Here is a 15,165-nt window from a genome sequence, read left to right on the forward strand (position 1 = left end):
TATATATTTCTTTATATGTTATTGTTACTTTTAATCTAAGTCCTTTGCTATCAGTTTAAAGGTCCATTCTGACCTCCTGAGTGTGTAACAGTCAGCTTCAAGCCAGAGACTCCTTGGAAAGTAATAACTTGATACTTTGGGATTTGTCAGAAAAGACACAAAATTACCCAAAAAAGTATCAAATTGACCACAAAATGACACAAAATTATAAAAAAAAAAGACACAAAATGACCAAAAAAATTAGATAAAATTAAGCAAAAAAGGACTCAAAATGACCAAAAAATGACCACAAAAAGACACAAATTGACCAAAAAAGACACAAATTGACCACAAAATGATCTCAAAAAAGACACAACATGACCAGAAAAGACACAAAATGACCCAAAAAAAGACACAAAATGACCAAAAAAGATACAAAATGACAAAAAAGACACAAAATGACCCCCAAAAAAGACATAAAATGACCAAAAAGACTAAAATACATTAACACACGAACACTTTACCACAGTGGAGACAGAGCTGACTTCCAAAATGATTTGGCGACCCCCAGAAATCATCTCGCGACCCCAATTTGGGTCAGGACTCCCAAGGTTGAGAATAGCTGCACTATATCACTACCCCCCTCTCTTTTTAATGGATGTATTTATTTATTTGACATATTTCCTGATGCGATATATGTATATGAAAATTGATGAGCGGCTGTGGCTTAGTTGGTAGAGCGTTCGTCTAGTGATCGGATGGTTGGTGGTTCGTCCCCGACCGTCGCAGCCTACATGTTGGAGTATCCTTGAGCAAGATACTGAACCCCAAAATACTGAATCCTGATGCTGCATTTATTGGTGTGTGAATGTGTGAATGAATTCCCAATGGTGGCAGGTGGGATTAGGGTAGCCTCTGCCACCAGTATGAATGTGTGTGAACGGGTGAATGAGAGCAGTCTGTAGTGTAAAGAGCTTTGAGTGGTTGCAAAAGCAACTAGAAAAGCGCTATATAAGTGCAGGTCCATTTACCACTTTAAATGTGATATGGAATTAGACCATTTTGCATATATCGATATAGTTCAATTTAAACCCTTTCTTTATATATAAATGCTGCCCTTACTAGGGTTTGTCATATTTAGTTATTTTGTAATGTTCGTTATTCTTTTCTCATATAAATATATTTATTTCAGAAAAACATTGGCCTATTTTATTTCATAGGCTATTTTTATTTAAGATTTTTTTTTTTATTAAAATGTGAACTTTATGGAGCTTTGATAAAAAAAAAAGGTGCTCCTGTTATGCAGTATTAATGTTCATTTAAATAAACGGTTTCAATAAAACTACTTATAACATGTCATGTTTGACTTTGACTGAACATTTGCTCTCACTTTGGGATAAAAATATCGGGATATATATCGTATATTGATATTCAGCCTAAATATATCGGGATATGACTTTTGGTCCATATCGCCCCGCCCTACCGATGACAATTTAATCTGCCAGACAATCACACAGGAATAAACTGGTGTCTAGCGACTAATGCAAACCCCAATGGTCTGTGCATCTCTCTCCCCTGCTTTTTAATATTGTCGTTTTTTATTAAAGCAATATTGGCAGTCGGGGAATTTCAATATCACCTAACGCTGAGCTAAATCCATACCTTCAAATCTGAATATCTCTGCCTCTGCTGCTTCGACTTCGACCTTTTTTTTTTTTTTTTTTAAATCTCACAGCTTTTATGACAGTAAAATGCTATATTGCTGGATCATCCATCCATCCAGCCATACATACATCCATCCATCCATCTATCCATCCATCCATTTTCCTCCGCTTATCTGAGGCCGGGTCGCGGGGGCAGCAGAAAGGATATGATGCCAAGTAATAATGATTGGGAAGGAAGTTCTCCTTTTGGTTTCCTTTAACTAAAAACAAATATTTTCCAGTGGTTTCAATTCACTGACATTACAAGACCACATTGAACATAAAATATATAAATTAATAGCCGTCAGTGCACAGGTCTTTCACTGTATAGTTTAGGAAATGGGCCCCTAAGTATGTGCACAAACCTGTCCCAAAACAATACCTTCAATTAATTCCTTTTAAGTTAATAATCACTCGCTGTTTGGTTGTCTACACTGCTTTGTGCCCGCCTGGCTGCTAATTTTCCAATAGAGCGAGTGATGATGCTGAAGCTCGTTGCGGCACTACTTCAAATCGTCCTGATTTCACACCCGACCGCTCTGCATTTAAATTAAAGTGATTTGAACTTTAACCCCGGTCATTGCTGGCATTTCAAAGCATGCCCCATCAGATTACAGCTGACCCTGAGAGGCGTAAAGGTGGAGAGAGTTTTATGAGATAGATTAGTCTGAAGTGTGTGTTGGCATTTCATCAAGTTTATAAATTATACTGATGCTTTGGCATCAAGCTCAACTCTGAGTGCAGCTCAGTCTACTTGATTGTTTTTCATGCTCCCTTCAAATACTAACTGATCTTTGCTCTGTTGGGCCGGATGAAACCGTACAAGATAACGGGATGATCAATCTAACAATTACCTGAAATGTCAGCATCTTTTTTTACTATTAAGGTTATTTACACCTTAATGCAAACAAAAGGAACGAAGTGCTTCGTCCTGAAAACAAAAAAAGAGAGGAAGGTAACAATTACCTGAAATGTCAGCATCTTTTTTTACTATTAAGGTGTAAATAACCTTAATAGTGAAAAAAGATGCTGACATTTCAGGTAATTGTTACATTTAAGTCTTTTTTTGTTTTCAGGACGAAGCACTTTGTTCCTTGTGTTTGCATTATGTTGGAATACAATGTCTGCACAGGTCACAGACAGAAAGAGAGGGATGCAACAGATCGATTGGAGGCTAGCTGTTATTGTCGGCAAACCCAAACAATCAGAGCTAATTGCAATTTGGAGGAAAGGTCGAGTCTCTTTCGAATAGTGTTTAATAGGGCAGAGGTCTGTCTGAATTGAAGAGTGTCTGTGACAAGATAGAGAAATTTCTTTAACAAGGTTAAAAAACTGAAACCTCCACTTATGAAGCCAGCCACTGCAAAAATGTCTTTGTAATTGACTGAAGAAAACACTTATTTCCACAGCCTAAGGCTCTGGCAGATTAGTTTAGTTTAGTTTATTATTAAGATCCCCATTAGCTGCAGCAAAGCCACAACTATTCTTCCTGGGGTCCAACAGTATCAAATATACAGTTGAAAACATAAACACTCTAAAAATGAAAAACAAAACAAAAAAAAATTATTCACATACTAAACCATATTGCACACATTTCTACATATATATGTATACATTAGGGGTGTGCCATATCGTATCGTTCATGATAATATCGGTATTTTTTTTTTTATGGTTAAAAAAATGCATATCATGATATTGGCAACATTCCTACTTCTTGATGTAGTGGCGTTAATATTAGCTAACAATTAAAGTTGTTTTAATCACAAAAAGCTACTTACTCCCTGTCGCTAAACACATGCAGCTTTCAAAATAAGAGCACAGTGTGTTAACAGAATCCACCACAGAACTTACAAGAAGTCTGTCAAAATAAGATGCCTTAAATAAAACATACAAGAACCTTTATTCTCCTTTACAAAATGTAATTAAAATATGCCCCCGAAACCCCTAAATGGATATTTTTATTATTTGATCATACTCAAGAGTCAAGAGTAATTTTTTTTTGTATTTGGCAACTGTTGAGATTTGCACTTCACACTACATTTTAGATTTTTATTTAATTATACAGACAAAAAAAAACATATTTTCTATATCTTTTTAAGTATTTCGTAATATCATTAAGAATATCGTTATCGCAAAAATAGCCTGAAATATCGTGATATTCTTTTAGGGCCATATCGCCCAGCCCTAGTATACATCATTTCACAATCTATTAACACATAATACATATATTGTATATACATTCATTCTTACAGCATATACATTATAATAACACATATATATCTATAGAAATATACTACATACATATAAATATACCATGTTTTCTTATTTTGATAAATACCGCTTTATTAAGACTTTGAATTGCTTTATGTTAGTAGTGAGATATTTTTAGGCAATTAATTCTATTCTTTCATACCTCTATACAGAAACGTGTGCTTGATGCCGTTAGATCTTGCTTTAGGTAATGTAAAGTTTCCTACAGCTGCATGTCTGGTCATATATTTATGACTTTCTGCACTAAAAGTGAGGTTTTTAAACAAAATAAAAGGTGCTTTTAGGACAGATATATTTCTAATAACGATAAACAGTGAGTACAATAGTCTGTCTTTGACCAATAACCAATTAAGTTTCTTGTGCATAGAGATAATATTTGTCCTGTAGTCACACTTTAGTATTGTGCGGGCAGCTCTATTCTGTATACATTGTAGTTTATTTAACATGTCTCCAGTGGCATTCGACCAAACTGCTGGGCAATAGTGGAGATGTGATAATATTATCGATTGGAGCAGATCTTCAGCTGCATGTCGTGTATCACACACTCCTCTCTGCTGTTATTCCAAGAGCCTAAGTACTACTAGACACACCAGACACACCTCATTAGGGGTTCTTGTAAATTGCTTGGACCTTTATTCTGAAAAACAATCCAGCTGTTATATAACTATACCTGACCAATAACTAATGGAGCTAATGGTCCCAGGGCGAAATGCGTCATACTCTGACAAACACCTGTTGTTTCTGTCATCGGGATGCCAGTTAGGTCTCTCAAAACGCTTTAGTGGACACACAACACTTACAGGTAGTGTGTGCTTAGTGCACTGTGGCTGATTTAGTTAATCTACAGAAAACACAGATTTTTTCCCCCCTGTGGACCAATCTATCAGGTGAAAAATATTCCAACTGACAAAGATTTCCTTGGTTAACTTACAGCACAAGACAAAATACTTTCTGCACAGACAACATGTATACTAGTCAGGAGGCTTAGCTGAATAAAAGGGACACACTGGACGAAAGCACCACATTTTGTCTTCATCAAGATTGCGGATCGGAGATGGTAGCCATATAGGCCTAACGTCTATGAGAACAAATACATCTTCCAAGCCACTTAACCCTTTGGTGCACAACATGGGTCTGTAGTGACCCAATATGTATGAGTTTTTATGTTCTATATCTTTGCAATAAATTATTTTTCATCATTCAGTATTCAGTAACTACTTAGCTAACTTCTTGGAGTAGCTAGCTTGCTAAGCTAACTACTTGGCTAACTTCTTGGCTAAGTAGCTTGCTAAGCTAACTACTTAGCCAAGATGTTAGCTAAGTAGTTAGCGTAGCAAGCTTCTTGCTGAAATTACTAGCCAAGAAGTTAGTTAAGAAGTTATCTTAGTAGTTAGCTTAGCAATCATAAAATAAGTTATCATCAAAAGAAAGAGCACAGAAACACACAGCAAGCATTATTAACACAGGGAATGAATGCGAGCCATTTTTGACCCATGTTGTGCATTAGAAGGGGGGTCAATATGTTGTGCATCAAAGGGTTAAAAAGGTCAATATTGGTGTCAAAATATACATTTTCTGGGTCAAGGAATCATTCAAAGCTATTGAGAATATCACTAGATGATTATTTAATTAAATAGATATGTTCATTTTCACCCAGACTGGTAGGCAACTCTCTTCAAGTGCTGTAGCAGGGAATCCTGAGTTGAAAATGTTTGGAATCTATGTTCACAGGAGAGTTTGGATTAGCTGCCATGTACGCTCCCCAAAAAATCAAGGGAACGCTTTAATCTCATATCAGATCTTGTATATACAATTTCCAAACAGAAAGTGTAGATTTTGACACCAAGATTGACCTTCTAAGTGGCTTGGAAGATATATTGGTTCTCATAGACTTTATATGGCTGTCGTCTCCGGCTCCTACCAAAAATTTAAACCTATGGTGATAGAGAGCATGTGGAAAAAATGTCCGGCGTGTCCCCATTCTTCTCAAATCTGGTCCTGAGCTGCCGGACTATTCTGCCCTACAAAGTCTAACTGACAGTAACTAACTAACAGTAACTACGCGAAAGGTAAAACTTAGAAAAACTGCTTTAAAGTTTTTTTTTTAACATTTTAACTGGCCAGCCAAATGGGTTATATGTTGATAAGTGATATGACATTTATTTCTACATGTATTGATGATGTTATTTTTATGCTCAAAAATCATGATGATTTATTTTAACTATGACCCCAAAAACAAAATAAAGTAGTTACTGCACTGCTGTAAAACGTTCTAATAGTAATGATAAACAGAGTGCAGTAACAACAATGTTGTTGTCTTCTTTCAGCATTTTCAGTGAATAAACATTTTCAAATTGATTTTGTTATCAGTGTATTTAAAAGTGTTTAACAACTCTATTCAAAGATTTGTGTATTCTAGACTTAATATCATAAAGAAATGTTATATTTTAGTCTTAATATGATTTTATCTCACTTTTTCACTTCATCACTATCTAGATAATAATTTCCCTTTCAAATAAACCTATAATTTCTATTATTTTTTTGTTTAAATTAGTATATATATCCAAAACAGAGCATGGTAAGTGCTATAACTGCTTGGTTTTGAGTTGGATTTTGTGGTTTTTCTATCATTATTTCTCTGAAATAAAGCAAAATTGAAATCTCAAACTTTGTCACAAGATAAAACAGACATCAAGGAGTTTACTTTTAGTTATAAGTCAGTTTTGACAAAAAATGTAGTTACTGCAGGATCACACAGTTCTCCATTCTTCCTGCTGAAGCCTCGCATCTTCATCCACCTGTATCCATATTTATGTTCTTACAAGCTGAGGTTTTACAGTTCATCAGCTTATATAAGCGTAGTTATGGGTTCTTCACCCTGTTGGTAATGCATTTCACATCACAGAGGCTTTCAAACACTTTCCTGCTGCATGTGGACAGATGGAGTTGACATGGAGGCACCTTCAGCAAACACAAAGTCAGTGGGGAGAGATGAACTGTTTACCCCTCCAGTGTGGGCGGGACTTAATTGTTCTGTGTCCCTGTTCAGCTCACGTGTTGTTTAATAAGCTGCAGTAGTGATGCAAGTGTGATAATGCAGTCCCATTATCCACAGCATCCTTACAGAAAATTGATTGTTGTTGAAGTGACACGGAGAACACTTTCCGATGATGCTGTTGCTTTCATCTCCTTGTTGTGATGCTGCCTTTTATATGGTTAACACATTGCAAAGGCCAATAAGCATTGAAGCAGATGACAAAACCCACATTATGGTCCATTAAAGCCTTATGTGCTGTAAATACCCTAATGCTGCATTAGATGAAAGCCTTCTTTGAGAGACAATGGCAGATTGCTAGTTGTCTCGTCTTAACAGAGCACTCAGGAGCCAAACAAGAGGCTCCTGTCGCTGCAGCCACACAGATAAAGTGACAGAAAGCTGCACATGGTGCTGTGTAGGGTTGTCATGATACTAAAATGTTCAACTCGATACCGATACTCAAGAAAATATACCGATACTCGATACCATTTTCGATACCAAGTTTACTAAGTTACTAAGTTAGGTTACTAAGTTTACTGATATAATGTATGTTTTATGTGGTAATTATGTTTGATGTTTGTTTGTGTCTAGTTTTAGTTTTAATGTTATTTAATGTGTTAAAGTTAAAGTTATTTAATGTGTTAAATTTTATTATTGTTGTTTTATTTATTTATTTATTTAGGTTGGTTTTGTGATTTTTTTTTTTCTTTTTTACTGTGTTTGTCCATTGGTGACTTACAGTACAGGCCAAAAGTTTGGACACACACCTTCTCATTCAATGCGTTTTTCTTAATTTTCATGACTATTTACATTGTAGATTCTCATTGAAGGCATCAAAACTATGAATGAACACATATGGAATTATGTACTTAACAAAAAAAGTGTGAAATAACTGAAAACATGTCTCGTATTTTAGATTCCTCAAAGTAACCACCCTTTGCTTACTAGAATATAAGACATGTTTTCAGTTATTTCACACTTGTTTGTTAAGTACATAATTCCGCATGTGTTCATTAATAGTTTTGATGAATTTAAATGTCAATAGTCATGAAAATAAAGGAAACGTATTGAATAAGAAGGTGTGTCCAAACTTTTGGCCTGTACTGTATGTTGTGTTTTGTTTAAATTAATTATAAAAAAATAAAAAAATAAATAAAATTTAACAGAACCACAGGTTAAATATTTATTATAAAAAACAGTTTTTTACAAGCTTCACTACTACTACTCAATACTTTTGAAAATGAGTATCGTATCCGGATACAACGTTTTAGTATCGATACTTTTTCGAGTATCGATACTTTTGACAACCCTAGTGCTGTGAGTAACTGATCTCTCATCTTGGGTTTTCATCAACAACACAGACCACAAACACACACCCTGTGACTGGTGTATAGTCAGCATCACTGTACTGTTACAGTGTGACTCACGGTCCGGTCAGATGTCATTGGCTGTCTGAGTGTCTGAAACGCTCTGCACAGCATGAGGCTGTCATCACAAACCTTCCTGCTAGGAATGCTGCTAGACTGTGATGAGCTGTGCCTCTAGTCCGATCGACACTAGGCTTTCTGTTACAGCTGACTAATCCAATTTTCATCTGAGCGACACCAACAAGTCTTTCGCTCTGCCTTGGGAGTCTCTCTGAAGTCTCTCCCCACTCCAGCTCTCTTCAGATTTGAGAGGTGCTACTCTCACTGCTGTGTTGCCAGCAGGCTCCTTTGCATCAAAGGAGTGGCTTTTTTTTTTTTTTTGTCGCTTTTTATTTATGATGTTGGGCTACTTGGTCTCCTCCCTTCATCCCTCGTTGCTCAGTTTGGTGTTAGCTGTAGAAAAAAAAATCACACTTCCATATCTGTTGACTATCAGCCAACTGGAATATTTATGATTGCTCTCCCTCTCACTGCTGTAATGTCTGCCTCTCCACCAGGCACTGATGTTGAGATGGTGAGGAGTTTTAAATTCTCCTGCTGTCACGATTTCAGATTACTTTACAAGTAGGGCTGCACGATTATGGCCAAAATGATAATCACGATTATTTTGATCTATATTGTAATCACGATTATTCATCATGTTAGGGAAAATGTGTATTTTTATTTCACTACTTTTAAACAAACAATAGGAACCTTTTTTAATGTGTGCACAGACCTCCTGCAGCAGCAATTTGCAGACTAAGGGGTTGACATCCCCTCCGGCTCTGCAGCTGGGAGAGACTGCTGCAGGAGGACTGTGCTGATTCGACTCGTTCTTACTCTTCTTAACGAGCCGCGGGGGCCGGCGGCTCGTTAAGAAGAGTAAGAACGAGTCGAATCAGCACAGTCCTCCTGCAGCAGTCTCTCCCAGCTGCAGAGCTCCAAAAATCTCCAATAACACCAGAAAAAGTCGCTGGATTTGTCGCCAGTCGCTTTTTTTTGAAAATAGTCGCTAAGGGGGTCTGAAAAGTCGCTAAATATAGCAACAAAGTTGCTAAGTTGGCAACACGGCTTCGCGTTTTACTAATGGCGCGTGTTGTTGTGGCATCGAGTACTACGTCACATCCTGCTTAGCGTTCTATCCAATCAGCAACCAGGCTTTTTTCAGGGGAGAAAAACGTCCCTGCTCTTCGACAGGGCTAAAAAAAAGTCTGGAACTGGAAACTGGAAACAGCCACAGAGTGACTTGAAAGTACTGCTGCAAGGTACGCTCGCTCGTTAATTATTTAGGCAGCTACATGAAACCTTAACGATGCGTTCGCCCCCTGGTGGTTGGTGGACTACTGGTGTAGAAAGTGATTGATTAGACATGCAGGAGAGACGCATTTTAAAATGGAAATATCGCCGATGATCAGGTTAATTTAATCGTGGCGGCCAAAATCTTGATCACGATTAAAACTGTGCAGCCCTACTTACCAGTCATATTGTTAAAATGTCCCAGCAGCGTCTCTTCTTCTTAAGGAAATTTAAAGAATTGACCTTTAACAGACAGATCCTCCATATTTTTTACAGCAGTGTTATTTAAAGCATCCTCACCAGTTCGCTGACCATCTGGTTTGGAAATCTCACTGTGCAGGAGAAAAAATCCTTAAATAAAGTTGTTTGCTGTACTAGTAGAACAATTGTCGTTAACTTGCCAGCTCTAGAAGATATTTTCAGTGCTAACTTCCTGTCGCGTAGCGTCACCATTATCAGGGACCCCACAGCTCATCCTGCTGCCAGCCTTTTCGTCCCTCTTCCTCAGGCAGATGGTATGACTCGATTAAATGCACTTCATCTCATCATGCAAAGAGTTTCTTCCCTGTGTGCAGCCTGAACAAACTGATATGAATTCAAGAATTGTTCTTACGTGGCCCCATGGTCTCTGCTTTTTATTTATATTGCCTGTTTTAGATCTGTACTCTTATCGTCCAATGTCTCTGTCCGGTCGTACCATTTATCTCCTGCACATGTATTCCAATATGAATTATCATTATCATTATTATTATTATCATTATTATCATACTGCAAATGGCAATAAACTGGACCTGAACTGTGTCACATAACATGGTTGCATGGAAAAAAATATTTAAAAAAATGACAGCACAACAGACTGTACTACAGAGCAGTTTGATGAAGCTCTTAATGTTAATTTGAAAGATCTCAAAGCTTTTTTTCCCCATTAACCCTTTGATGCACAACATGGTCTAAAGTGACCCGACTAAGTTTTTATATTCTATATCTTTGCAATAAATTAATTTCATCATTCAGTATTCCAGGGTTTCCTCAAATAACTTGTTTTTGATCATCATACATCCTATTTTTTTGTTTTCATTTCTTTTTTAATAAAACCCCTTTTTTTTTTATCACTACTCTTCTAATGCACAAGGTCATTTTTGACCCATGTTGTGCATTAGAAGGTGTTTATATGTTGTCACCAATTTAAAACCTGACAAAGAAGACACAAATATTAACTATCCTATTTTGTTAAATTGGTGTTTTTCCACTGGAAATTATTATTTGGTGGCTCTAATAAGTCTCAAATGTTAAAATAGGTGATTTTCCAATGTAATCTGGTGGTTCTAACAACTCTTTTAAAGTTAAACCTTAAAAATAAGACAAACATAGTTACACATATACTCAAATTGTTAATTTAGTGTATCACTTTTTGTATCACTACGCTTCTAATGCACAAGGTAATTTTTGACTATTGTGTGTAAACTTGATGTAATAATACAAAAACTTTTTCTTCATAAAGTATGAAAGGAAAAATGTATATAATGATCTGTTATAAATAAAAATAAAAATATATTCAAACACACAGCCAGCATGAAACAACATGGGGAATGAATGCGGGTCATTTTTGACCCATGTTGTGCATCAAAGGGTTAAAAGTTAAACTACTGGACCAAATGTTTCCATTCTGTTCACGCTGGAGGAGCTGATGTTTCCACGTCAGAGTTGTGTGATTTTCTTACTGGACCATGATTGTGGTGATCATCAGATCGTCCAATCATGGTAGCTCAAGAGTAATGATAGCTGATCAGATCTGCAGCTGTGGACCGTTTATGGGCTTGCTGCTGCAAAGCTATTCTTCCACTATAATCAATGAAACTGACCTCAGGCTTCCTGCTTGACTGATATGCTGCCATGAGCGTATTGCCTCATTTCCAGTTGCCAATACTTCTGTGCTCACTGTCTAACTCAGGTCAGATCATTCTGTTGTATTCTTTGTTATACTGTCTAATTGTCCACTTCACACTCAAACCAATACTGGCTCTGCTCAAGCACTTATTCTTTAAGTGACTTTGGTTTCTCTCTCTCCAGCACAATGTGTCGAATGTTTAGCTTCTCCTCAGCCTCCTCCATTGATATTGATCTATACCTATTTTTAAGTCAGTCATCACTAGGTAGTCAGGGCTGACCTCATGTAGCTCCTGTTCTTCGTCTCCAAGCAGCTTCTGAGCAGCCAGGAAGTTGCAGAGGTTTGGAAGCAAACAGCAAACTGGTTTTTAATTAACAATTTAGAATTAATTTGTCACTTGTGGTGATTAACAGGGCTCAGCAAACCGACATGCTGCTCTACCACAAACATCTCTACAACCCTGATTCTAAAAAAGGCACTGAGAAAAACATAATAAAAACAAAATGCAATGATTTGCAAATCCTTTGACACCGCAGGATATCTAATGCTCCAACTGGGAAATTTTTGTTTTGTGTAAATGTGAACATTCATTCTGAATTTAATGCATTACATCTTAACTCTGTTAGTAAGCCGGTTAAAATTGGCTCAATATCAGCATAGGAAAGTCCAATAGTCTATCATACGGGCTGAAATATGTGCCACCAGAAACTGAATCTGAATTATTTATATTTGAATTTGAATTGCTGTAGTTTGCTTGGGTAGTTTAGGCAGAGCAATCGAGCACAGATACACAGAGCGCCTCTTCGGCCAATCAGCACCTCCGTTTTCTTTTGTAACATTTGTTGCCACCCGGTTGCCACTTGCCATGAAACAGAGGAAGAAAGTAGACTGGCTTGACCATGGATTGGCCGAAGAGGCACTATTGCAACCGGGTGGCAACAAATGTTACAAAAGAAAACGGAGGTGCTGATTGGTCGAAGAGGCGCTCTGTGTATCTGTGCTCGATTGCTCTGCCTCAACTACCCAGATGTTCGTCGCAGAAGATTGAAATTGAATTTTGCAAACTGAATTTGAATTGTGAGAACTGAAAGTTCAGTTCCAAACTAATAAATTCAATTTCAAATTACAATTCAGATTCAGTTTTTCAATGCAATGATTCAAATTGAACAATACAAATTCAAATTATGTGATTCAAATTCAGTTTCTGGTGGCACATATTTCAGCTCATACTATCATCCCTTCAGTTGTTGATACACAATCTGATCGTCAAATTGGCATCCGAACTAGTTGTGAGTCACAAATAGTTTCCTAAAGTGATATTTAAGGTGGAAACAGAGAAACCTCAGCAGATGAATGTAAAGACAGCCTTTAAGTGTCAACTGTCAGCTCATACATCATTCTGCACAGTGAAGGTCAAACATCCAAGTCGCTAACAATAACAGATTTTACAGAGAGACATGTTGCTTCTCGTTTGCTGGATGCCATTATTGTCACCCTGTGTATCCTATTGCATTATATTCATTTTATGGACCCCTTACAATAAGTGCATCAATCTTGAAAGGCGAGATGTAATCAAAATTGCAAGTGCATCCAGTTCAAAAAATCAATCAAGTCAAGTGCTTGTTGCCCTTTTGGTTTCTTTTTTACAGAACACTTTTGTAAGAGTCAAAGCAGAGAATAGCAAAATGGACAGAGGTGTAGTTTGCCTTCGTATTTTCCATAAATATATATATTTTTTCACATCAGTGTTCAGCAACATGGCAACACAAACAATTCAAATGATTTCTGTTGGTGGCATGTTTTGTTGAACCTTGTGAGGAAGAGAGGGTCAATAAATAGGAAAACAAGCACAGTACTGTTTGTCATCATCACTAATTTACGTCAAGTGTCAAATATTTTGAACCTTTTCCTGATGAAGCCAACAGTGCTGTTATGAAGTCCTGCTGCTTCACTTCTCTCCAGATCGATGCCTTTCTGATTGTGTCTGACAGACTCCACACTGACAAGCTCGGGCTTCTGTTGCAGCATAAAAATACACATGCTGCTTTTTGATTTGAGTCAGGACAAACGGTTAAATGTCTACAGCTGATACTTAGCTAACTGTTAGCCTGTTAGCACATACACACTGTACTGCTACAGAGCTAACTGTTAGCCTAATAGCAATTTGCAGACTGGACGCTAAGGGGTTAACATCCCCTCCGGCTCTGCAGCTGGGAGAGACTGCTGCAGGAGGACTGCGCAGCTTCTACTCGTTCTTACTCTTCTTAACAAGCCGCCGGCCCCCGCAGTCTCCAATAACACCAGAAAAAGTCGCTGGATTTGTCTCCAGTCGCTTTCTTGAAAAATAGTCGCTAAGGGGGTCTGAAAAGTCACTAAATATAGTAAGAAAGTTGCTTAGTTGGCAAAACTGCTTCGCTAGCTTTTACAAATGGCACGTGTTGTTGTGGTGTCGAGTACTACGTCACATCCTGCTTAGTGTTCTATCCAATCAGCAACCAGGACGGCTCGTTTTCAAATTAGGGCGTTTCCGCGAGTGAGACAGAGTGAAAAGCAGAAATATTTTATTGCATTTATTTGCATAAGGAATGACAGAAATAAAAGTCAGGTTGATTTCATTTTTACACTTGTGGACCGGTGCTGTGATTTTTTTTTCATACCACAGATGTTATTTATGGTTAAAAAACAGAAAAGAAGATCGTGACTACACTATTCTCAGTGACGCAGATGTTGCTTAATCGTGTCTTCGTTCTCTGCCAAAGAGATATAAAACTCTAATGCAAAGCTAATAAGCTTTAATTCTTGTTTACTTCTGGTAGCTGCAAGCTGTCCAAAAAATATTTTGGGATTTAAATCTCAATTATGTCACTGTAGCAGGGGTTCAATCTGACAAAGCTCTCTGCCAGCTGGATTTTCCCAAAATTCCTGTCAGGGTTTGACATTTGATACTGCTCCAGAGAATAATGAGCACGCTCTTTTTTTCCCGCTGTACTTGTTAAGAGGCAATTTGTGTATATTTGTTGTGGTATTATCTATTTAATCATACCATAAAATAATCTCTGGAGGTGAATAAAGCAATTGAATCCACTGAATTACAGAAGCATTAGCTGTGATTGCTCACAAATCTCTTCTTATCACCATAAGAAGCACGCCTGCTGAACTTTTGTCTCCCCTCTCTGGCAGTGAATGCAATTACAAAAAACACTATTGAAGTGCTTATGATGTTTGCTTGCAGGTGAGCAAGAGCACTTAAAAAAAATCGGAATACACACACAAGTTTGTTCACAAAGCAGTTGGTTGTCTGCGCAAAAGCGAGGTTAAAAAGCAAGTATATCTCCAGCCTTAAAATCCAAAAGGTCACAGTAAACTGCCTTCCAATGCGTTCAGAGAGCACACCTCATTTTCACCAGACATTCATAGATGATAATAGCAAAGTAAAAGAAACATTTTGATTTTGGGACAATTTACATTCATTCAGGACTCTACAAAGGACAGGGCTTGAAAAAAAAGTTAGTGATGAGCCATGGGAGCCACTTAAATGACCACCAAGGTTATAATGGTTTTGGATTTTTCATTAGTTTTAGTTTT

General features: G+C 37.3%; 1 protein-coding gene and 1 long non-coding RNA gene across 2 annotated transcripts in view; one reads left to right on the plus strand and one right to left on the minus strand.

The window, feature by feature from the left end:
* LOC131975463 (uncharacterized) overlaps positions 1–15,165 on the plus strand; it is a 65,416-nt gene that overhangs the window by 47,356 nt on the left and 2,895 nt on the right. The window lies entirely within an intron of this gene.
* The window catches only part of npffr2a (neuropeptide FF receptor 2a), a 46,912-nt gene that overhangs the window by 12,892 nt on the left and 18,855 nt on the right, over positions 1–15,165 (minus strand). The window lies entirely within an intron of this gene.

This window comes from Centropristis striata, chromosome 7 (genome assembly GCF_030273125.1).
Source record: "Centropristis striata isolate RG_2023a ecotype Rhode Island chromosome 7, C.striata_1.0, whole genome shotgun sequence".
NCBI lineage: Eukaryota > Metazoa > Chordata > Actinopteri > Perciformes > Serranidae > Centropristis > Centropristis striata.